At 46.5% G+C, this 24,428-nt stretch overlaps 1 pseudogene; it reads right to left on the bottom strand.

Annotated features, from left to right (window-relative positions):
* LOC147974713 (uncharacterized) overlaps positions 1 to 24,428 on the bottom strand; it is a 49,563-nt pseudogene that overhangs the window by 13,506 nt on the left and 11,629 nt on the right.

Below are 24,428 nucleotides of genomic sequence, written 5' to 3'. Positions count from 1 at the left end.
CTTACGGACACGAGACGAAGTCTTCAATCTTGTATCTTCATAGTCCAGGAGTCCGGCTGAAGGTATAGTCCGGCCATCCGGACACCTCCTAATCCAGGACTCCCTCACCCATAGTTCACATCGACATGTGACCAACACCCAAAGGGTTTACTAGAGTCAATAATCTAGTTCACATCACTATGTGATTAACACCCAAAGAGTACTGAGGTGTGATCATGTTTTGCTTTTGAGAGAAGTTTAGTCAACGGGTCTACCACATTCAGATCCGTAAGTATGTTGCAAATTTCTAGGTCAGCAATGCTCTACACAGAGCTACTCTAGCTAATTGCTCCCACTTTCAATATGTATCCAGATTGAGATTTAGAGTCATCCAGATTAGTGTCAAAATTTGCATCGACGTAACCCTTTACGACGAACCTTTTATCACTTCCATAATCGAGAAACATATCCTTATTCCACTAAGGATAATTTTGACCAATGTCCAGTGATCTACTCCTAGATCACTATTGTACTCCCTTGCCAAACTCAGGGCAGGGTATACAATAGGTCTGGTACACAGCATGGCATACTTTATAGAACCTATGGTTGAGGCATAGGGAATGACTTTCATTCTCTCTCTATCTTCTACCGTGGTCGGGTTTTGAGTCTTACTCAGTTTCACACCTTGTAACACAGGCAAGAACTCTTTCTTTGATTGTTCCATTTTTAACTACTTCAAAATCTTGTCAAGGTATGTACTCATTGAAAAACTTATCAAGCGTCTTGATCTATCTCTATAGATCTTGATGCTCAATATGTAAGCAGCTTCACCGAGGTCTTTCTTTGAAAAACTCCTTTCAAACATTCATGTATGCTTTGTAGAATAATTCTACATTATCTCCGATCAAAAATATGTCATTCACATATACTTATCAGAAATGTTGTGGTGCTCCCACTCACTTTCTTGTAAATACAGGCTTCACCGCAAGTCTGTATAAAACTATATGCTTTGATCAACTTATCAAAGCGTATATTCCAACTCTGAGATGCTTGCACCAGTCCATAGATGGATCGCTGGAGCTTGCATATTTTGCTAGTACCTTTAGGATTGACAAAACCTTCTGGTTGCATCATATACAACTCTTCTTTAATAAATCCATTAAGGAATGCAGTTTTGTTTATCCATTTTCCAGATTTCATAAAATGTGGCAATTGCTAACATGATTCGGGCAGACTTAACCATAGATACGAGTGAGAAACTCTCATCGTAGTCAACACCTTGAACTTGTCAAAAACCTTTTGCGACAATTCTAGCTTTGTAGATAGTACCACTACTATCAGCATCTGTCTTCCTCTTGAAGATCCATTTAATCTCAATGGCCCGCCGATCTTTTGGGCAAGTCAATCAAAGTCCATACTTTGTTCTTATACATGGATCTCATCTCAGATTTCATGGCCTCAAGCCATTTTGCGGAATCTGGGCTCATCATCGCTTCCTCATAGTTCGTAGGCTCGTCATGTTCAAGTAACTTGACCTCCAGAACATGACTACCGTACCACTCTGGTGTGGATATCACTCTGGTTTACCTACGAGGTTCGGTAGTAACTTGATCTAAAGTTACATGATCATTATCATTAGCTTCCTCACTAATTGGTGTAGTAGTCACAGGAACAAATTTCTATGATGAACTACTTTCCAATAAGGGAGCAGGTACAGTTACCTCATCAAGTTCTACTTTCCTTCCACTCACTTCTTTCGAGAGAAACTCCTTCTCTAGAAAGGATCCATTCTCAGCAACGAATATCTTGCCTTCGGATCTGTGATAGAAGGTGTACCCAACATTTTCTTTTGGGTATCCTATGAAGACGCACTTCTCCGATTTGGGTTTGAGCTTATCAGGTTGAAACTTTTTCACATAAGCATTGCAACCTCAAACTTTAAGAAACGACAGCTTAGGTTTCTTGCCAAACCATAGTTCATACGGTGTCGTCTCAACAGATTTAGATGGTGCCCTATTTAACGTGAATGCAGCTATCTCTAATGCATAACCCCAAAACTATAGTGATTAATCGGTAAGAAACATCATAGATTGCACTATATCCAATAATAGTACGGTTATGACGTTCGGACACACCATTATGCTGTGGTGTTCCAGGTGGCATGATTTTGTGAAACTATTCCACATTGTTTTAATTGAAGACCAAACTCGTAACTCAAATATGTGTCTCTGCGATCAGATTGTAGAAACTTTATTTTCTTGTCACGATGATTTTCCACTTCACTCTGAAGTTCTTTGAACTTTTCAAATGTTTCAGACTTATGTTTCATCAAGTAGATATACTCATATCTGCTCAAATCATCTGTGAAGATCAGAAAATAATGATACCTGCCACGAGCCTCAATATTCATCGGACCACATACATCAGTATGTATGATTTCCAACAAATCTGTTGCTCGCTCCATTGTTCCGGAGAACGGAGTCTTAGTCATCTTGCCCATGAGGCATGGTTCGCAAGCATCAACTGATTCATAATCAAGTGATTCCAAAAGCCCATCAGCATGGTTTTTCTTCATGCGCTTTACACCAATATGACCTAAACAACAGTGCCACAAATAAGTTGCACTATCATTATTAACTTTGCATCTTTTGGCTTCAATATTATGAAAATGTGTATCACCAAGATCGAGATCCAACAAACCATTTTCATTGGGTGTATGACCACAGAAGGTTTTATTCATGTAAACAGAACAACAATTATTCTCTAACTTACATGAATAACCGTATTGCAATAAACATGATCCAATCATATTTATGCTCAATGCAAACACCAAATAACATTTATTTAGGTTCAACACTAATCCCGAAAGTATAGGGAGTGTGCGATGATAATCATATCAATCTTGGAACCACTTCCAACACACATCGTCACTTCACCCTTAACTAGTCTCTGTTTATTTTGCAACTCCCGTTTCGAGTTACTATTCTTAGCAACTGAATTAGTATCAAATACTGAGGGGTTGCTATAAACACTAGTAAAGTACACATCAATAACATGTATATCAAATATACATATGTTCACTTTGCCATCCTTCTTATCCGCCAATTATTTGGGGTAGTTCCGCTTCCAGTGACCAGTCCCTTTGCAGTAGAAGCACTGTAACGCCCTCGATGCGGCTATATCTCCCACGTGTCGAAGCATGACTTAGAGGCATAACCGCATTGAAAGCAATGTCGCAAGTGAGGTAATCTTCACACAACCCATGTAATACATAAGGGAAAGAGATACATAGTTGGCTTACAATCGCCACTTCACACAATTACATGAATAAAGCATTACAACATCCAAATACAATCAATGTCCGACTACGGAACCAAAATAAAAGAAGAACCCCAAATGCGACAAAGGTCCCCGATCGACCCCAACTGGGCTCCACTACTGATCAACTAGAACGAAACAACACAAAGGACAAGATCTTCATCGAGCTCCTCCTGAGCTTGGTTGCGTCATCTGCACGGACTCATCGGCACCTGCAAGCTGGTTTTGGAAGTATCTGTGAGCCACGGGGACTCATCAATCTCGCACCCTCGCGATCAAGACTATTTAAGCTTATGGGTAAGGTAAAGGTATGAGGTGGAGCTGCAGCAAGCGACTAGCATATATGGTGGCTAAACATACGCAAATGAGAGCGAGAAGAGAAGGAAAAGCACGGTCGATAAAAGTATGATCAAGATGTGATCTTAGAACAACCTACGTCAAGCATAACTCCAACACCGTGTTCACTTCCCGGACTCCGCCGAGAAGAGACCATCACGGTTACACACGCGGTTGATGTATTTTAATTAAGTTAAGGTTCAAGTTATCTACAACCGTACATTAACAAATTCCCATCTGCCCATAACCATGGGCACGGCTTTCGAAAGTTCAAATCCCTGCAGGGGTGTCCCAACTTAGCCCATGACAAGCTCTCACGGTCAACGAAGGAATAGACCTTCTAGCGGGAAGACCCGATCAGACTCGGAATCCCGGTTACAAGACATTTCGACAAGGTAAAACTAAACCAGCAACACCGCCCGAATGTGCCGACAAATCCCGATAGGAGCTGCACATATCTCTTTCTCAGGGCACACTCAGATTGTCCTAGGTACGGGTAGGCCAGCCCAGAGTTGCCCCTGGTGGTCACCGGCAGCTGACAGGTTGGACCAACACTCAGAGGAGCACTGGCCCGGGGGGGGGGTAAAATAATGATGACCTCAGGAGCGCGACTCCCAAGGGAAAAGAAAAGGCTAGGTGGGAAATGGTAAAACCAATGTTGGGCATTGCTGGAGAAGTTTTACTCAAGGCGAACTGTCAAGGGGTTCCCATAATAGCCCAACCGCGTAAGGAACGCAAAATCCGGGAACATAACACCGATATGACGGAAACTAGGGCGGCAAGAGTGGAACAAAACACCAGGCATAAGGCCGAGCCTTCCACCCTTTACCAAGTATATAGATGAATTAATTAAATAAGATATATTGTGTTATCCCAACAAGTAAACATGTTCCAACAAGGAACGATCTCCATGTTCCAACAAGGAACAAAACTTCAATCTTCACCTGCAACTAACAACGCTATAAGAGGGGCTGAGCAAAGCGGTAACATAGCCAAACAACGGTTTGCTAGGACAAGGTGGGTTAGAGGCTTGGTTCAACAATATGGGTGACATGATAAGTAAGTGGTAGGTATCGCAGCATAGGCATAGCAAAAGAGCGAGCATCTAGCAAAGCAAAGATAGTAGTGATTTCGAGGGTATGATCATCTTGCCTGAAATCCCACAAGGAAGAAGAACGAGTCCATGAAGAAGACAAACGGACGTAGACGAACGGGTCCTCACAAACACGACGTTACCGGAACCAACCCGAAGAAGCAAACACCGGAAAGAAACACACAACATAGTAAACAACCAACACATGAACATGGTATGATATGCGGGATGCGGTATGCGATGCATATGCATGATTTGACAAGGAATGCATGAACCTGGCCTCAACTTGGAAATACAAGTGTGCCACTGGAAAGATGAGATGAAATCACTTGAAAACGATATAAAGAACACTGGAATCGGAGCTACGGTTTGGAAATGGCAAGCGATTCAAATATGGCACCGGTCTGCGATAAACAGCAAGTAGCCATATAAATGCAACAAGATGAACATGCTACAGCACCCAAACATGGCATCAAAATACATGGTAGGGATCCGTTCAAGATTCTTAACAAAAGTCTAGCACTGAACTACGGCCAATTCATACATTAACAGGTTCAAACAAGCATGGCAAAAATGCCTATGGTAAACAGATTTCAGACTTAGTGAAATTAACACTTGTCTGGAATTTTAGATCAGGTAGCACACTTCGGAGCAATAAAACTACATGCTACAGGACCTGATCATGGCAAAGTAAAGCATGGCATGGAGCTACTCAAAGATCTTAACAAAAGTCCCTTAGTGACCTTGAGCCAAAAGGGATCAGAAAATACAATTGCAAGCATGTGAACATGGCAAAAACATAATCAGTTCTTAGACTTGGTGAAAACTGGAGCATGCTGAAAACAGATATCAAGTAGGCATGTTTACGAGCTCGATGCACTCACTACATAGCAAGTCATGACAATCTAATCATACACCCATCAAGAATACACAAAATGCAAGCTAGACATGGCAAGAAAAATAGCATAGCATGCACGGATCAACTACAACATCCTCGGCAAAATCGCTAACAAGTAGACAATCTGCCCAGATTCACGAAATAGCAAACGTAGAGCTCGATTGACTCAAGCTAGGGTGCTCCATAATTGCAAAAAAAGACATGGATGGATAGAGCACTACAAGATTAACAAAACATCCTTACTGATCATCCTCAAAAGAGGCATGGACCACTAGGAAACAACATGAACATATGGCATAATGAGATAAACAGGTCAAGGACTTAGTGGAAATGCTAAGTCCCTTAAATCAGCATTAACGAATGCACCACTTTGCAAGCTTGTGCTAGTCACCACACACATCACAAAAATACATGGGCTCCACCTCTGGAAATATGGCAAAGCATATAACAAAACTCATGAAGAGCTCATGGGCATATCATGCACACAATAAACATGGCAAAAATGACAAATATCTAAATGGAACAGCAGATCTGACAATTATCTCAAATAGCACTCTTCCAACAGCATTTCGGGCATCAAGATGAACTCAAATGAAAATGATGCAATGAGATGAAATGATGTACTCTCTGAGGCGAACATTTTGATATGCTATATGCCCAAAACGGAGCTACGGATGCGGAGTTACGACATGATGAACATGGCCATATGAAACTGGGAATCTCGAGGACTTAGGAAAAAAATATACCCTCTTCGAGAATAGTGAACGGGACGACGGGATCCAGGAAGGACGCGGTCGGGTTTGGTTCGATGGACGAAGTCGTCCAGACTGAGGTTGGACGGGGCCATCCCGGCCGAAGGTTGAAGACAAGGCGACGGCCGGGGACTTCTCCGGCGACGCCGGCGAGCGTGGTGGCCGGAATTGGGCACGGGAGGAGGACTCCCTCCGGATCTGGCGGCGCTGGCTGGGATCCGGCGGCGAGGAGCAGCCATGAGCGGGGCTTCGAGCTCGGGCGTTCCATGGAGGCGGGGTCGGGCTCCGGTGATGTCGGCGGTTGGCGGCGTCGATAGAAGAACGGTGGCGGCGCGGCGAGCTCCGATGAAGGCGGCGCCGGCGACGACGGCCTCGGGCACGGCTCGGCGAGAAGGCGGCGGAGCGTGGGAGGAGAGGCGCGCGAGGGCGGCGGAGATGCGGCGAAGTCCGGCGATGTGGCGGCGGGGTCGCGGCCTCTGGCGAGGTCCGGGTGGCCGGCGGGAGGCGCTGTGGCGGCGGCGAGGCTGCGGGTCTCCTCGGGCCCGGCGCGGCCCGGGGCGGGCCGGCGATGGGCTCCGCGGGCCCGGCGGCGCGGGGACGGCTGCGGTGGACAGGTGGCGATTCGCTGTTGGACGCGGATGATGGAGCGGACATGTCCGGGCGCGGTGGGATGTGTCCGGCGGCACGAGGAAGGGGGAGACTAGGTTTTGTGCCGCGAATATTTCGGAGGGGATCACATATATATAGGTAGAGGGAGCTAGGAGAGTCCAAAAGAGGTGCGGTTTTCGGCCACGCGATCGTGATCGAACGCTCTAGATGATGGGAGAGGTTTTGGTGGGTTTTGGGCCAAATTGGAGGGGTTTTGGGCTGCAACACACACGAGGCCTTTTCGGTCCCTCGGTTGACCGTTGGAGCATCAAACGAAGTCCAAATGGTACGAAACTTGACAGGCGGTCTACGGTAGTAAACCAAGGCCGCTTGACAAATCTCGGTCCAATCCGGAAATGTTTAATCCCCACACATGAAAGAAAGGTAGAAATGATCACCAGAGGAGAACGAAGCGCCGGAATGCAAAACGGACAACGGGGAAAAGCTCGGATGCATGAGACGAACACGTATGCAAATGAAATGCACATGATGACATGATATGCAATGCATGACACGCAAGCAAATGACATGACAACGTCAGCGAATAACTGGACGACACCTGGCACATCGGTCTCGGGGCGTTACAATCAGTCTCAGGCTTAGGTCCAGACTTGGGCTTCTTCACTTGTGCAGCAACTCGCTTGCCGTTCTTCTTGAAGTTTCCCTTCTTCCCTTTGCCGTTTTCTTGAAACTAGTGGTCTCGTCAACCATCAACACTTGATGTTTTTCTTGATTTCTACCTTTTTCGATTTCAGCATCACGAAGAGCTTGGGAATTGTTTCCATTATCCCTTGCATATTATAGTTCATCACAAAGTTCTACTAACTTGGTGATGGTGACTAGATAATTCTGCCAATTACTCTCTTATTTGGAAGATTAACTCCCACTTGATTCAAGCAATTGTAGTACTCAGACAATCTGAGCACATGCTCACTGGTTGAGCTATTCTCCTCCATCTTGTAGGAAAAGTACTGTTAGAGGTCTCATACCTCTTGACACGGGCATGAGTATGAAATACCAATTTCAACTCTTGGAACATCTTATATGCTCCATGGCGTTCAAAACGTCTTTGAAGCCCTGATTCTAAGTCGTTAAGCATGGTGCACTAAACTATCAAGTAGTCATCATATTGAGCTAGCCAAACGTTCATAACGTCTGCATCTGCTCCTGCAATAGGTCTGTCACCTAGCGGTGCATTAAGGACATAATTCTTCTGTGCAGCAATGAGGATAATCCTCAGATCACGGATCCAATCCGCATCATTGCTACTAACATCTTTCAACTTAATTTTCTCTAGGAACATATCAAAAATAAAACAAGGGAGCTAAACGCGAGCTATTGATCTACAACATAGATATGCTAATACTACCAGGACTAAGTTCATGATAAATTAAAGTTCAATTAATCATATTACTTAAGAATTCCCACTTAGACAGACATCCCTCTAATCGTCTAAGTGATCACGTGATCCATATCAACTAAACCATGTCCGATCATCACGTGAGATGGAGTAGTTTCAATGGTGAACATCACTATGTTGATCATATCTACTATATGATTCACGCTCGACCTTTCGGTCTCCATGTTCCAGGCCATATCTGTTATATGCTAGGCTCGTCAAGTTTAACCTGAGTATTCCGCGTGTGCAACTATTTTTCACCCATTGTATTTGAACATAGAGCCTATCACACCCGATCATCACGTGGTGTCTCAGCACGAAGAACTTTCGCAACGGTGCATACTTAGGGAGAACACTTGTACCTTGATAATTAGTGAGAGATCATCTTATAGAGCTACCGCCGAACTAAGCAAAATAAGATGTATAAAAGATAAACATCACATGCAATCAAAATATGTGACATGATATGGCCATCATCATCTTGTGCCTTTGATCTCCATCTCCAAAGCATCGTCATGATCTCCATCGTCACCGGCATGACACCATGATCTCCATCATCTTGATCTATATCAATGTGTCGTCACATGGTTGTCTCGCCAACAATTGCTCTTGCAACTATTGCTATCGCATAGCGATAAAGTAAAGCAATTATTTGGCGCTTGCCTCTTATGCAATAGAGAGATAACCATAAGGCTTTTGCCAGTTGCCGATAACTTCAACAAAACATGATCATCTCATACAACAACTTATATCTCATCACGTCTTGACCATATCACATCACAACATGCCCTGCAAAAACAAGTTAGACATCCTCTACTTTGTTGTTGCAAGTTTTACGTGGCTGCTACAGGCCGAGCAAGAACCGTTCTTACCTACGCATCAAAACCACAACGATAGTTTGTCAAGTTAGTGCTGTTTTAACCTTCTCAAGGACCGGGCATAGCCACACTCAGTTCAACTAAAGTTGGAGAAACTGACACCCACTAGTCACCTGTGTGCATAGCATGATGGTAAAACCAGTCTTGCATAAGCGTACGCGTAATGTCGGTCCGGGCCGCTTCATCCAACAATACCGCCGAACCAAAGTGTGACATGCTGGTAAGCAGTATGACTTATATCACCCACAACTCACTTGTGTTCTACTCGTGCATATTACATCAACGCATAAAACCTGGCTCGGATGCCACTGTTGGGAAACGTAGTAATTTCAAAAAAAAAATCCTACGCACACGCAAGATCATGGTGATGCATATCAACGAGAGGGGAGAGTGTTGTCCACGTACCCTCGTAGACCGAAAGTGGAAGCATTAGCACAACGCGGTTGATGTAGTCATACATCTTCACGATCCGACCGATCCAAGTAACGAACGCACGGCACCTCCGAGTTCAGCTCGATGACGTCCCGCGAACTCCGATCCAACAGAGCTTCACGGGAGAGTTCCGTCAGCACGACAGCGTGATGATAGTGATGATGTTGCTACTGACGCAGGGCTTTTCCTAAGCACCACTACGATATGACCGAGGTGGAATATGGTGGAGGGGGGCACCGCACACGGCTGGGAGAGATCAACTGACCAACTTGTGTGTCTAGAGGTGCCCCCCTGCCCCTGTATATAAAGGAGCAAGGGGGAGGCCGGCCGGCCCTCTATGGGCGCGCCATGATGAGGAGTCCTCCTCCTAGTAGGAGTAGGACTCCCCTTTCCTACTCGGAAAGGAAGGAGGAGAAGGAGAAGGAAGGAGAAGGAGGAAAAGGAGGAAAGGGGGGGCCCTAGTCCAATTCGGTTTGGGCTAGGGGGGCCGCGGGCCCTGCCTCCTCTCTTCCACCACTTGGCCCATGAGGCCCATTACTTCTTCCTCGTATTCCCGTAACTCCCCAGTACCCCCGAAAATACCCGAATCACTTGGAACCTTTCCGATGTCCGAATATAGTCGTCCAATATATCGATCTTTACGTCTCGACCATTTCGAGACTCCTCGTCATGTCCCCGATCTCATCCGGGACTCCGAACTACCTTCGGTACATCAAATCACATAAACTCATAATACAATCATCACCGAAACTTTAAGCATGCGGACCCTACGGGTTCGAGAACTATGTAGACATGACCGAGACATGTCTCTGGTCAATAACCAATAGCGGAACCTGGATGCTCAATTGGCTCCTACATATTCTACGAAGATCTTTATCGATCAGACCGCATAACAACATACGTTGTTCCCTTTGTCATCGGTATGTTACTTGCCCGAGATTCGATCGTCGGTATCTCAATACCTAGTTCAATCTCGTTACCGGCAAGTCTCTTTACTCGTTTCGTAATACATCATCCCGTAACTAACTCATTAGTTGCAATGCTTGCAAGGCTTAAGTGATGTGCATTACCGAGAGGGCCCAAAGATACCTCTCCGACAATCGGAGTGACAAATCCTAATCTCGAAATACGCCAAGCCAACAAGTACCTTCGGAGACACCTGTAGAGCACCTTTATAATCACCCAGTTACATTGTGACGTTTGGTAGCACAAAAAGTGTTCCTCTGGTAAATGGGAGTTGCATAATCTCATAGTCATAGGAACATGTATAAGTCATGAAGAAAGCAATAGCAACAAACTAAACGATCAAGTGCTATGCTAACGGAATGGGTCAAGTCAATCACATCATTCTCCTAATGATGTGATCCCGTTAATCAAATGACAACTCATGTCTATGGTTAGGAAACATAACCATCTTTGATCAACGAGCTAGTCAAGTAAAGGCATACTAGTGACACTCTGTTTGTCTATGTATTCACACATGTATTATGTTTCCGGTTAATACAATTCTAGCATGAATAATAAACATTTATCATGATATAAGGAAATAAATAATAACTTTATTATTGCCTCTAGGGCATATTTCCTTCAATACCGACGGTCAAATCTCGGGCAAGTAACATACCGATGACAAAGGGAACAACTTATGTTGTTATGCGGTTGGACCGATAAAGATCTTCGTAGAATATGTAGGAGCCAATATGAGCATCTAGGTTCCGCTATTGGTTATTGACCGGAGACGAGTCTCGGTCATGTCTACATAGTTCTCGAACCCGTAGGGTCCGCACGCTTAACGTTCGGTGACGATCGATAATATGAGTTTATGTGTTTTGATGTACCGAAGGTAGTTCGGAGTCCCGGATGAGATCGGGGACACGACGAGGAGTCTCGAAATGGTCGAGACATAAAGATTGATATATTGGACGACTATATTCGGACACTGGAAAGGTTCCGAGTGATTCGGGTATTTTTCGGAGTACCGGAGAGTTACGGGAATTCGCCGGGGAGTATATGGGCCTTATTGGGCTTTAGGGGAAAGAGAGAGAGGAGGGTGCGCGCCCCCAAGGCCTAGTCCGAATTTGACTAGGGGGAGGGGCGGCGCCCCCTCCTTCCTTCTCTTCTCTTTTCCCTTTCCTTCTCTCCTACTCCTACTACATGGAAGGGGGGAATCCTACTCCCGGTGGGAGTAGGACTCCCCAGGGCGTGCCATAGGAGGGCCAGCCCTCCCCCTCCTCCACTCCTTTATATACGTGGTCAGGGGGCACCCCATAAACACACAAGTTGACCATTGATCTTTTAGCCGCGTGCGGTGCCCCCCTCCACCATAATCCACCTCGGTCATATCGTAGCGGTGCTTAGGCGAAGCCCTGCGTCGGTAGCTTCATCAACACCGTCATCACGCCTTCATGCTGACGAAGCTCTCCCTCGAAGCTCTACTGGATCGTGAGTTCGCGGGACGTCACCGAGCTGAACGTGTGCAGATCGTGGAGGTGCCGTACGTTCGGTACTGAGGATCGGTCGATCGTGAAGACATACAACTACATCAACCGCGTTGTCATAACGTTTCCGCTTTCGGTCTACGAGGGTACGTGGACACACTCTCCCCTCTCGTTGCTATGCATCACCATGATCTTGCGTGTGCGTAGGATTTTTTTTGAAATTACTGCATTCCCTAACAGCTTGTGCTAAGCTGATAGCGTTTGGTGAGATGTTGCCTGATGTGCTTGCCATGTTGTTCATGCTTGTGCCATGTTGCATGACGTGCGTGTAATGCCTGATGTGAAGAGTTGCATGCATTTCTTTCTTATTTTGAGTCTTGTTCATGTGCCAGGGCTTCGGGTAAAAACCTTTGCCTGTTCTGAGACTCGGCAGCGGCGACACATCGCGCCATCACCCTCCCGGGGATGTTGTCGTGGAGTTTTGGTGTCGTCGTTTGGTCCTAGGCGAGGTGTTAGACTAGCTCTAGTTTCTTGTTGTATCTTTCAATCCTTTTGTAAGAGAGTCATCTCATCACATTGTATGTTCGGCCGTGTACTGCTCGGTGTTGTTGCTTTATATATAAGGGTTTTCTATTTCTGTGCCCCTGTTTGCTTAGTTGTGCTTAGTTTTGCACTGCCGTCCTGTCAAACCATTTGACCGTTACCTCCCGACTAGTTTTTTTTGGATTATACGAAGGTGAATTATATCCTTTATGCATGTTGTAACACCCCGGATGTAATTTACCTAATATGTACTCCAACTCTTGCCGTTTCCGGCACTAAGTTATTTTATTTCCTCGGGTTCGGGTTTTTTTGTCACCATGTGTTGTTGTCGTCGTCATGCATCTCATATCATGTCATCATGTGCATTGCATTTGCATACGTGTTCGTCTCATGCATCCAAGCATTTTCCCTGTTATCCATTTTGCATTCCGGCGCTCCTATCTCCTCTGGTGGTCCTTTCTACCTTCCTTTCATGTGTGGGGGCTAAACATTTCCGGATTGGACCAAGACTTGCCAAGCAGCCTTGGTTTACTACCGGTAGACCGCATGTCAAGTTTCGTACCATTTGGACTTCGTTTGATGCTCCAACGGTTAACCGAGGGACCGAGAAGGCCTCGTGTGTGTTGCAGCCCAACACCCTTCCAATTTGGCCCAAAACCCACCAAAACCCTCTCCATCTTCTAGAGAGTTCAATCACGATTGCGTGGCTGAAAACCACACCTCATTTGGACTCTCCTAGCTCCCTCTATGCCTATTTAAAGAACACCCTCCGAAAATCACGGGTCTTCTTCCCCCCCTAACCCTAGATCAGCTCCACCTCGCCGCCAGACGCGTCCGATTCAGACTGGACGTTGTCCGCCCGCCGCCGCCGACCTACCAGGGCGTGCCACGTGGCAGCGGGCTCCCCACATCGCCGCCGCTCCCGCGAGGCCCGCTCGGCCCGTGGCCGGCCCCCGCGGCCCGGCTCCCCTCCGACCGCGCCGCCTCCCGTCTTCCTCGCGCCCGGCGCATCTCCTCCCGGCCGGCCGCTGCGCCGCCATTGTCGGCCGCCACCGCGATGCCGCTCTCCTCGCCGGCCGGCGCCCCACATCGCCGGCGCCGCCTGCGGCCTCCTCGGCCTCGCCGCCTGTCCTCGCCTCCTCCGCCGCCCTCACCGGATCCGGCGAGATCCGGCCGGCCCGCTCCTCTCCACGCCAAGTCCGGCGACGTCCCCATCTCCGGCGAGTTCCCCGGGCAACCTCGGGATCCACGCGCCCGGCCAGATCTGGATCTGAGCATTTTCTCTCGGTTGACTTTCCCCCGAAACCCTAATTAAATTGCATTTTTATCATACTATAACTCCGCATCCGTAGCTCCGTTTTGGGCGTGTAGCATATCAAAATGTTCATCTCAGAGAGCACATCATTTCATCTCATTGCATCATTTTCATTTGAGCTCATCTTTATGCCCGAAATGCTGTTGGAAGAGAGCTATTTGAGATAATTGTCAGATCTGCTGCACCAAATAGCTATTTGTCATATTTGCCATGATTAATGTGTGCATGATATGCCCCTGAGCTCTACATGTGTTTTGTTATATGCCATGCCATCTTTGCAGAGGTGCTATCCATGTATTTTTGTGATATGTGTGGTGACTAGCACAAGCTTGCAAAGTAGTGCATTCGTTAAGGCTGATTTCAGGGACTTAGTTTTTCTCGAAGTCCTTGATCTGTTTTTACCATTATGCCATATGTTCATGTTGTTTCCTAGTGATCCGTGCCTCTTTTGAGGATGATCATTAAGGATGATTTGTTAATATTATGGTGCTCTATCCATCCATGTCTTTATTTGCATTTATGGAGCACCCTAGCTTGAGTCAATCGAGCTCTACTTTTGCTATTTCGTGAATCCTGGCAGATTGTCTACTTGTTAGCGATTTTGCCGAGGATGTTGTTGTTGAACCGTGCATGCTATGTTGTTGTTCTTGCCATGTCTAGCTTCTATGATATGTATTCTTGATGGGTGTATTCTTAGTTTGTCATGCCTTGCTCTTTAGTGAGTGCATCGAGCTCATGAACATGCCTACTCGTTAACATATTTGCATGCTCCAGTTTTTCTCCAAGTCTGAGATCTGATTATGTTTTTGCCATGTTCACATGCTTGCAATTGTATTTTATGATCCCTTTTGGCTCAAGGTCACTAAGGGACTTTTGTTAAGCTCTTTGAGTAGCTCCATTCCATGCTTTACTTTGCCATGTTAAGTTCCTATAGCATATAGTTTTCATGCTCCAAAGAGTGCTACCTGATCTGAAATTCCAGACTTGTGTTAATTTCACTAAGTCTGAAACCTGTTTATCAATTGCACTTTTGCCATGCTTGTTTGAACCTGTTAATGGATGAATTGGCCGTAGCTCAGTGTTCATCTTTTGTCAAACATCATGAATGGATCCCTTCCATGTATTTTGTTTCCATGTTTGAGTGCTGTAGCATAATTATCTTGATGCATCTAGATGGCTACTTGCTGTTTATCGCAAACCGGTGCCATATTTGTTTTGCTTGCTTTTTCCAAACCGTGCATCCGATTCCGGTGTTCTTTATATCGATTTCAACCGAAATCACCTCACCTTTCCAGTGGCACTCTTGGATTTACAAGTTGAGGCCAGGTTCAATCATTCTTTGTCAAATCTTGCATATGCATCACATATCGCATCCCGCATAGCATACCATGTTTTGCATCATGTTGTTTGAGCTTTGCACGTGGTTGATTGTGTTCCTTTTGCTTGTTTGTCTTGTTTGGGTAGAGCCGGGAGACGAGTTCGCTAACGAGGAGCCCGTTGAGTTTGCTTTCGATGTTCCAGTCAACTCTGACAACTTTGCAGGCAAGATGATCATACTCTCGAAATCACTTCTATCTTTGCTTGCTAGATGCTCGCTCTTTTGCTATGCCTATGCTACGATGCCTACCACTTTATTATCATGCCTCCCAAATTGCCATGTAAAACCTCTAACCCACCATGTCCTAGCAAACTGTTGATTGGCTATGTTATCACTTTGCTCAGCCCCTCTTATAGCGTTGCTAGTTGCAGGTGAAGATTGGAGATCGTTCCTTGTTGGAACATTGCTTATTTGTTGGGATATCATTATATTATCTTGTTATATTAATGCATCTATATACTTGGTAAAGGGTGGAAGGCTCGGCCTTTTGCCTAGTGTTTTGTTCCACTCTTGCCGCCCTAGTTTCCGTCATATCGGTGTTATGTTCCTGGATTTTGCGTTCCTTACACGGTTGGGTGATAATGGGAACCCCTTGACAGTTCGCCTTGAATAAAACTCCTCCAGCAATGCCCAACCTTGGTTTTACCATTTGCCACCTAGCCTCTTTTTCCCTTGGGTTTCCGGAGCCCGAGGGTCATCTTTATTTAAACCCCCCTGGGCCAGTGCTCCTCTGAGTGTTGGTCCGACCGAGCAGACTGTGGGGCCACCTCGGGGCAACTTGAGGTTTGGTTTTACTCGTAGGATGTATCATCTGAGTGTGCCCTGAGAACGAGATACGTGCAGCTCCTATCGGGATTTGTCGGCACATTTGGGCGGTGTTGCTGGACTTGTTTTATCTTTGTCGAAGTTGTCTTGTAGAACCGGGATACCGAGTCTGATCGGAATGTCTCGGGAGAAGGTTTATCCTTCGTTGACCGTGAGAGCTTGTGATGGGCTAAGTTGGGACTCCCCTGCAGGGATTTGAACTTTCGAAAGCCGTGCCCGCGGTTATGGGCAGATGAGAATTTGTTAATGTCCGGTTGTAGATAACTTGAACCTTAACTTAATTAAAAAGAATCAACTGTGTGTGTTACTGTGATGGTCTCTTCTCGGCGGAGTCCGGGAAGTCAACACGGTGTTGGAGTAATGTTTTTCGCAGGATGTTCTATAGTTCTTCGTTCGTGCTTTGCCTTCTCTTCTCGCTCTCTTTTGCGAACAGGTTAGCCACCATATATGCTAGTCGCTTGCTGCAGCTCCACATATTACCTTGTCTTACCTATAAGCTTAAATAGTCTTGATCGCGAGGGTGCGAGATTGCTGAGTCCCCGTGGCTCACAGTTTACTTCCAAACCAGATGCAGGGCCCGATGACTCCGTTCCAGATGATGCGCTTGAGCTCAAGTGGGAGTTCGACGAAGACTCACGCCGTTACTATGTGTCTTTCCCTGATGATCAGTAGTGGTGACCAGTTGGGGCGATCCGGACCGTGTCGCTTGTTGGGGTTGATCTTTTATTTTGGTACCGTAGTCGGACCCTGAGTGTATTGGATGATTGTAATGCTATTTATGTACTTTGTGTGACGTGGCGAGTGTAAGCCAACTATGTACCTTTCCCCTTATTATCTATTTACATGGGTTATTGTGAAGATTACCTTACTTGCGACATTGCTTTCAATGCGGTTATGCCTCTAAGTCGTTCTTCGACACGTAGGAGATATAGCCGCATCGAGGGCGTTACAAGTTGGTAATCAGAGCCTTCCCCGACCTTAGGAGCCCCCACTGCTTGATCGAATTAGCTGACGAGTTGTGTCTAGAAAAATGTTTTGATTCATTTAGGAATTATATATCAGAGAGTTTAGGAATTCTTTTTACTCCCCAGTCCCTTCATCGCTCTGGTAAGGCATCCTGACATAGAGTTTTGACTCTTCTCTTCTCAAATTTCAGTAATTTTTTTAGGATCATGCGGGTATCTTGGAATCGTTCTGATGGTTTTGTGACGAGAACATTGTTCTTGTTGCCTCCTGTCATTTAGGGGTTGTGGCAGTGTCCCGGGGAGTTGAGCTCCAAGGTGTTGTCGTCACAATTTTATCGTTGCAGTTCTGGAATACCTGAGTTTAGTTCGCCAACATCGAAAATCTCTTTTATGCAGTTGTTGGTGAGATAACCTCGACGCCACCCAGTACTGGGGCGGGAGTTCGGGAGTATTGCCATAACTTGTATAACGGATGCTTTTCGAAGGTTGAGGTAGACGATTTCCGAAGTTTTCTCGGTTATGTGTTGAAGGATGGATACAGCTGGATGTAGGAATTGCTAGATTTGGGTGAGATATTATGCTTCCCCTGTATCCCCAACACCTGATTGCATAACCGGAAAGGTTCGGGAGTTTCATAGGTGGGAATTCTTGTAGCTCTAGTTCTTCTTCCACGAATATTTGGTTTGAGATTGGGTGATCCTTACCGAGTATTCGTTCTTGCTCCGTACCTTGTTGATTTTATTTCTTCTACCTAAATTCTAAGTGGCTTCTCAATTCATGGATATGTGACCATTTCAATTGGAATGCATTCGTTCATTTTGTTCGGATGTGAAGACTATATGTTGCAATTTCAACCCGTTTGGTTCAGCTTCAATATTTGTCTATCAATGTGCTAATGGATGTCAACCTCTTCAGGATGGCTCCTCCAACGCGCACGACTCCGAATCCTGATCCGCCACCACCACCTCCTCCGGAGGCATGGCAAGCTGTGATGGCCGCTACCAATGCAAACACGCAGCTGATCATGCAACTTCTTCAAGAGCGCAACCAAGGGAACCAAGGCAACAACCAGAATCACTTTGCTACACTCAACCAGTTCCTTGCTAACCAGCCAAAGACTTTCAGCAATTGTGTTGAGGCAACTGACGCTGATGATTGGCTCGTGGACTTGTGCAAGCATTTCGAGTGCAGTAACGTCAGGCCTGAGGACTTTGTTAAGTTTGCTTCCTTCCAACTCAAAGACCAAGCTGCAGAATGGTTTCAGCAGTACAAAGATTCCAGAGGAGGCCGTGTGATTACCTGGGATGAATTCCGTCAAGACTTCAAGCTCATCATATTCCTCAGAGCGTGGTTGAGAGCAAGCGTGAGGAATTCCTCAACCTGAAGCAAGGCTCTATGTTTGTCTATGACTACAACAAGTTGTTTCAGAAGCTCGCCCGCTTTGCTAAGCAGGACGTCCCTAATGAGAAGAGCATGATATACCAGTTCAAGGGTGGTCTTAGAGAAGAAATCCAGCTAGCTCTTGTCCTCTTTGAGCCCAGGAGGTACGATGAGTTTTACAACATGGCATTGAAGCAAGAGGCTGCTCAACTGAAGTGCGATGCTTCCAAGAAGCGAGTTAGAGAGGCTACTCCTTCTTCCTCAACTCAAGTGGCTAAGAAGCAGAAGTATTGGCTTCCTCCTCCTCCATTCGGTCAGCCTTATCAGCAGAAGAGCAAAGGTGGCAGTGGATCTTCCCACCCACCCAACCCTGGCTTCCAGAACAAGACTTCGTCTCAAGCTCCAAGATCGAGTGCTCCGTATCACCGTCCGCTTTCAGAGGTCACATGCAATAAGTGCCAACAGAAGGGTCACTATGCCAACAAATGCTTCAACCAGAGGCGTCTCCCTCCTCCTCCTCCAGTGAGATCGGCAAGTACAGCTGTGGTCAAGCATAACCCCAAGTACGCCAAGGTCAACGTGGTGAATGAAGCTCAGGCAGAGGACTCGTCAGATGTCATCATGGGTAACCTTCCTGTTAACGATGTTCCTGCAAAAGTTCTTTTTGACACTGGTGCATCGCATTGTTTCATTTCCAAACCTTTTGCATCAAAGTATGAGTGCGATTATCAGTATCTGCAAAGTTCTTTGCAAATCGTGTCACCGGGCAAGCAAATGACAGCTAATACATGCATCCCGGATGTTACTATCACGTTGGGCGACTACAAATTTCTAGCTTCTCCTATTGTTCTGGGTGACTCGGATATCGATCTTATTCTCGGAATGGATTGGCTTTCTAAGCACAAGGCGCATCTTGATTGTGCTGCCAGGCAGATTCAGTTGACTTATTCGTCTAAGGATGTAATTGTCTTTGCCGCTCGGGATGATACCATCCGTCTGTTTTCTCTCAATGAGAAGGGTGAACTGGATGCCATCTCCCAAATTCCAGTCATTTGCGAATATCAAGACGTATTTCCAGAAGAGCTTCCAGGAATGCCTCCGCACCGGCCAGTTGAATTCGTCATCAATCTTGAGCCTGGCACGGAACCTGTTTGCAAACGTCCTTACAAGCTCGGACCTGAAGAGTTGAAGGAGTTGAAGAAGCAACTCGATATTCAAGAGTGAATGGGTCTCATCCGACCTAGTTCTTCTCCGTGGGGTTGTGGAATTCTTTTTGTGAAGAAGAAGGATGGAACGGACCGACTTTGTGTTGACTACCGTCCATTGAACAAGAAGACTATCAAGAACAAGTACCCACTTCCCAACATCAATGAGCTGTTCGAACAACTCAAAGGTGCCCAAGTATTCTCCAAGCTTGATCTCCGTATGGGCTATCACCAGATTCGAATCCGTGAGCAAGATATTCCCAAGACGGCCTTCAGAACAAGCTATGGTTCATATGAATACACTGTCATGTCTTTTGGCCTCGTCAACACTCCTCCGACTTTCTCTCGCATGATGAACTTCATCTTCAACGCCTACTCAAATGACTTTGTTTTGGTCTATCTCGATGACATTCTGGTCTTTTCGAAGAACAAGGAAGATCATGCCAAGCACTTGTGTTTGGTGCTCGATAAGCTCAGGGAACATCAGTTCTACGCCAAGTTCTCAAAGTGCGAGTTTTGGCTCGATGAGGTTCTCTATCTTGGGCATATCATCTCTGCCAAGGGCATTGCTGTGAATCCTGAGAAGGTGTTTGCAATTGTGAATTGGGAACCACCTCAGAACGTGAAGCAACTCTGCAGCTTCCTTGGTCTCGCAAGCTACTGTCGAAGGTTCATGGAGAACTTTTCTAAGATCGCGAAGCCCCTTTCAAACCTTCTCCAGAAACACGTCAAGTACGTTTGGTCTCCGGAATGTGACATCGCTTTCAACACTTTGAAAGAGAAATTGGTCACTGCTCCAGTTCTGACTCCTCCTGATGAATCCAAACAGTTCGAGGTCTTCTGCGATGCCTCTCTTCAAGGTCTTGGTGCAGTGTTGATGCAAGAGAAGAAAGTTGTGGCTTATACCTCTCGCCAGTTGAAGCCCAATGAGAAGAACTACCCCACTCATGACCTCGAGTTGGCGGCAGTTGTGAATGCTGTTTTGACTTGGAGACATCTCTTATTGGGAAGGAAAGTGGACATCTTCGACCACAAGAGTCTCAAGTACATCTTCACTCAGCCTAATCTCAACCTCAGGCAGACTCGTTGGGTCGAAATGATTCAAGAGTATAATCCGAGTATCGAGTATACTCCAGGCAAGGCCAATGTGATTGCTGATGCTTTAAGAAGGAAGGCTTATTGCAATAGTCTGATTAGCAAGCCTTACCAACCCGAGCTTTGTGAAGCTTTCCGCAAACTCAATCTGCAAGTTGTTCCTCAAGGTTTCCTCGCCAACCTTCAAGTCTCTCCTACTTTGGAAGATCAGATTCGCGAGGCTCAACTTCTTCATGCTATGGTGAAGAAGGTGAAGATTGGGATTGCCAAGAGTCAACCCAAGTACAAGTGGTATCGCCTTGATGACAAGGATACTCTCTTCTTTGAGGATCGTATTGTTGTGCCCAAAGGTGACCTTCGTAAAGTTATCATGAACGAGGCTCACAATTCACTCCTCTCCATCCACCCTAGGAGTACGAAGATGTATCAGGACCTCAAGCAGGCTTATTGGTGGACTCGAATGAAGCGCGAGATTGCTAAGTTCTGAATGAGTGTGATGTCTGCAGAAGAGTGAAGGTAGAACATCAAAGGCCAGCTGGTCTCCTCCAACCTCTTGCCATTCCAGAATGGAAGTTTGACCACATTGAGATGGACTTCGTGACTGGGTTTCCAAAGTCCAAGCGTGGCAATGATGCTATATTCGTTGTCATCGACAAACTCACTAAAGTGGCCCACTTTCTGCCTATCAAAGAGTCTATCACTGAAGCTCAATTGGCGGAGCTGTATACCTCTCGGATTGTCTCGCTGCACGGCATTCCACAGGTGATCTCTTCAGACCGTGGCAGCATCTTTACCTCCAAGTTTTGGGATTCTTTTTAGAAGGCCATGGGCACCAACATCCGCTTCAGCACAACCTTCCATCCTCAAACTAGCGGTCAAGTCGAGCGTGTCAATCAGATTCTTGAAGATATGCTCAGGGCTTGTGTGATCTCCTTCGGTATGAAGTGGGAAGATTGTCTTCCATATGACGAATTCTCCTACAACAACAGTTTTCAAGCAAGTTCGGGCAAGGCCCCATTCGAAATTCTGTATGGCAGGAAGTGCCATACTCCTCTTAACTGGTCAGAAACCGGTGAACGTCAACTTCTTGGAAATGACTTGATCACAGAGGCAGAAGAGATGTGTAAAGTCATTCGTGATAACCTCAAAGCAGCACAATCGCGACAGAAGAGCTACTATGATACTAAGCACCATGATTTGGCTTTCGAGATCGGAGACCATGTTTACCTCCGCGTCTCTCCAATGAAAGCTACTCGTCGCTTCGGTATCAAAGGGAAGCTTGCCCCTAGATACGTGGGTCCTTTCAAAATCGTCAACAAGAGAGGCGATCTCGCCTATCAACTCGAGCTTCCTTCAAACTTTGAAAATGTGCATGACGTGTTCCATGTCTCTCAGCTCCGCAAGTGCTTCAAGACTCCTGACCGCACCGTCAACTTCAAAGACATTGATCTCCAAGAAGATCTCTCTTATCGTGAGCACCCCGTTGCTATTCTTGAAGAGACTGAACGCAAGACTCACAATAAGTCAATCAAATTCCTCAAAGTCAAGTGGTCACACCATTCCGGCCGTGAAGCCACCTAGGAACGCAAGGATCACCTCCGTTCTGAGTACCCGACGTTTTTCCAGTCCTAGATCTCGGGACGAGATCCTTTCATAGTGGTGGAGTGTTGTAACACCCCAGATGTAATTTACCTAATATGTACTCCAACTCTTGCCGTTTCCGGCACTAAATTATTTTATTTCCTCGGGTTCAGGTTTTTTGTCTCCATGTGTTGTTGTCGTTGTCATGCATCTCATATCATGTCATCATGTGCATTGCATTTGCATACGTGTTCGTCTCATGCATCCAAGCATTTTCCCCGTTGTCCGTTTTGCATTCCGGCGCTCCTATCTCCTCCGGTGGTCCTTTCTACCTTCCTTTCATGTGTGGGGGTTAAACATTTCTGGATTGGACCGATACTTGCCAAGCGGCCTTGGTTTACTATCGGTAGACCACCTGTCAAGTTTCGTACCATTTGGACTTCGTTTGATGCTCCAACGGTTAACCAAGGGACCGAGAAGGCCTCGTGTGTGTTGCAGCCCAACACCCTTCCAATTTGGCCCAAAACCCACAAAAACCCTCTACATCTTCTAGAGTATTCGATCACGATCGCGTGGCCGAAAACCGCACCTCATTTGGACTCTCCTAGCTCCCTCTATGCCTATTTAAAGAACCCCCTCCAAAATTCACGGGTCTTCTTCCCCCCTAACCCTAGATCAGCTCCACCTCGCCGTCGGACGCGTCTGATTCGGACCGGACGTTGTCCGCCCGCCGCCGCCGACCTACCGGGGCGCGTCACGTGGCAGCGGGCGCCCCATATCGCCGCCGCTCCCGCGCGGGCCCGCTCGGCCCGTGGCCGGCCCCCGCGGCCCGGCTCCCCTCCGACCGCGCCGCCTCCCGTCTTCCCCGCGCCCGGCGCATCTCCTCCCAGCCGGCCGCCGCGCCACCATTGCCGGCCGCCACCGCGACGCCGCACTCCTCACTGGCCGGCACCCCACATCGCCGGTGCCGCTCGCGGCCACCTCGGCCTCGCTACCCGTCCTCACCTCCTCCGCCGCCCTCACCGGATCCGGCGAGATCCGGGCGGCCCGCTCCTCTCCACGCCAAGTCCGGCGACGTCCCCATCTCCGGCGAGTTCCCCGGCCAACCTCGGGATCCGCGCGCCCGGCCAGATCTGGATCTGAGCATTTTCTCTCGGTTGACTTTCCCCCAAAACCCTAATTAAATTGCATTTTTCATCATGCTATAACTCCGCATCTGTAGCTCCATTTTGGACATGTAGCATATCAGGATGTTCGCCTCAGAGAGCACATCATTTCATCTCATTGCATCATTTTTATTTGAGCTTATCTTGATGGCCGAAATGCTATTCGAAGAGAGCTATTTGAGATAATTGTCAGATCTGCTGCACCAAATAGCTATTTGTCATTTTTGCCATGATTAATGTGTGCATGATATGCCCTGAGCTCTACATGTGTTTTGTTATATGCCATGCCATCTTTGAAGAGGTGCTATCCATGTATTTTTGTGATATGTGTGGTGACTAGCACAAGCTTGCAAAGTAGTGTATTCGTTAAGGCTGATTTCAGGGACTTGGTTTTTCTCTAAGTCCTTGATCTGTTTTTACCATTATGCCATATGTTCATGTTGTTTCCTAGTGATCCGTGTCTCTTTTGAGGATTATCAGTAAGGATGATTTGTTAATATTATGGTGCTCTATCCATCCATGTATTTGTTTGCATTTATGGAGCACCCTAGCTTGAGTCAATCGAGCTCTACTTTTGCTATTTCGTGAATCCTGGCAGATTGTCTACTTGTTAGCGATTTTGCCGAGGATGTTGTTGTTGAACCGTGCATGCTATGTTATTGTTCTTGCCATGTCTAGCTTCTATGATATGTATTCTTGATGGGTGTATGCTTAGTTTGTCATGCCTTGCTCCGTAGTGAGTGCATCGAGCTCGTGAACATGCCTACTCGTTAACATATTTGCATGCTACAGTTTTTCTCTAAG

This window comes from Triticum urartu, chromosome 4A, assembly GCF_056163025.1.
Source record: "Triticum urartu cultivar PI428250 chromosome 4A, HENAU_Tu73, whole genome shotgun sequence".
NCBI classification, from domain to species: Eukaryota; Viridiplantae; Streptophyta; class Magnoliopsida; order Poales; family Poaceae; genus Triticum; species Triticum urartu.
The sequence above is the reverse complement of the archived record's forward strand: the minus strand, read 5'-3'. Positions and strand labels throughout refer to the sequence as shown.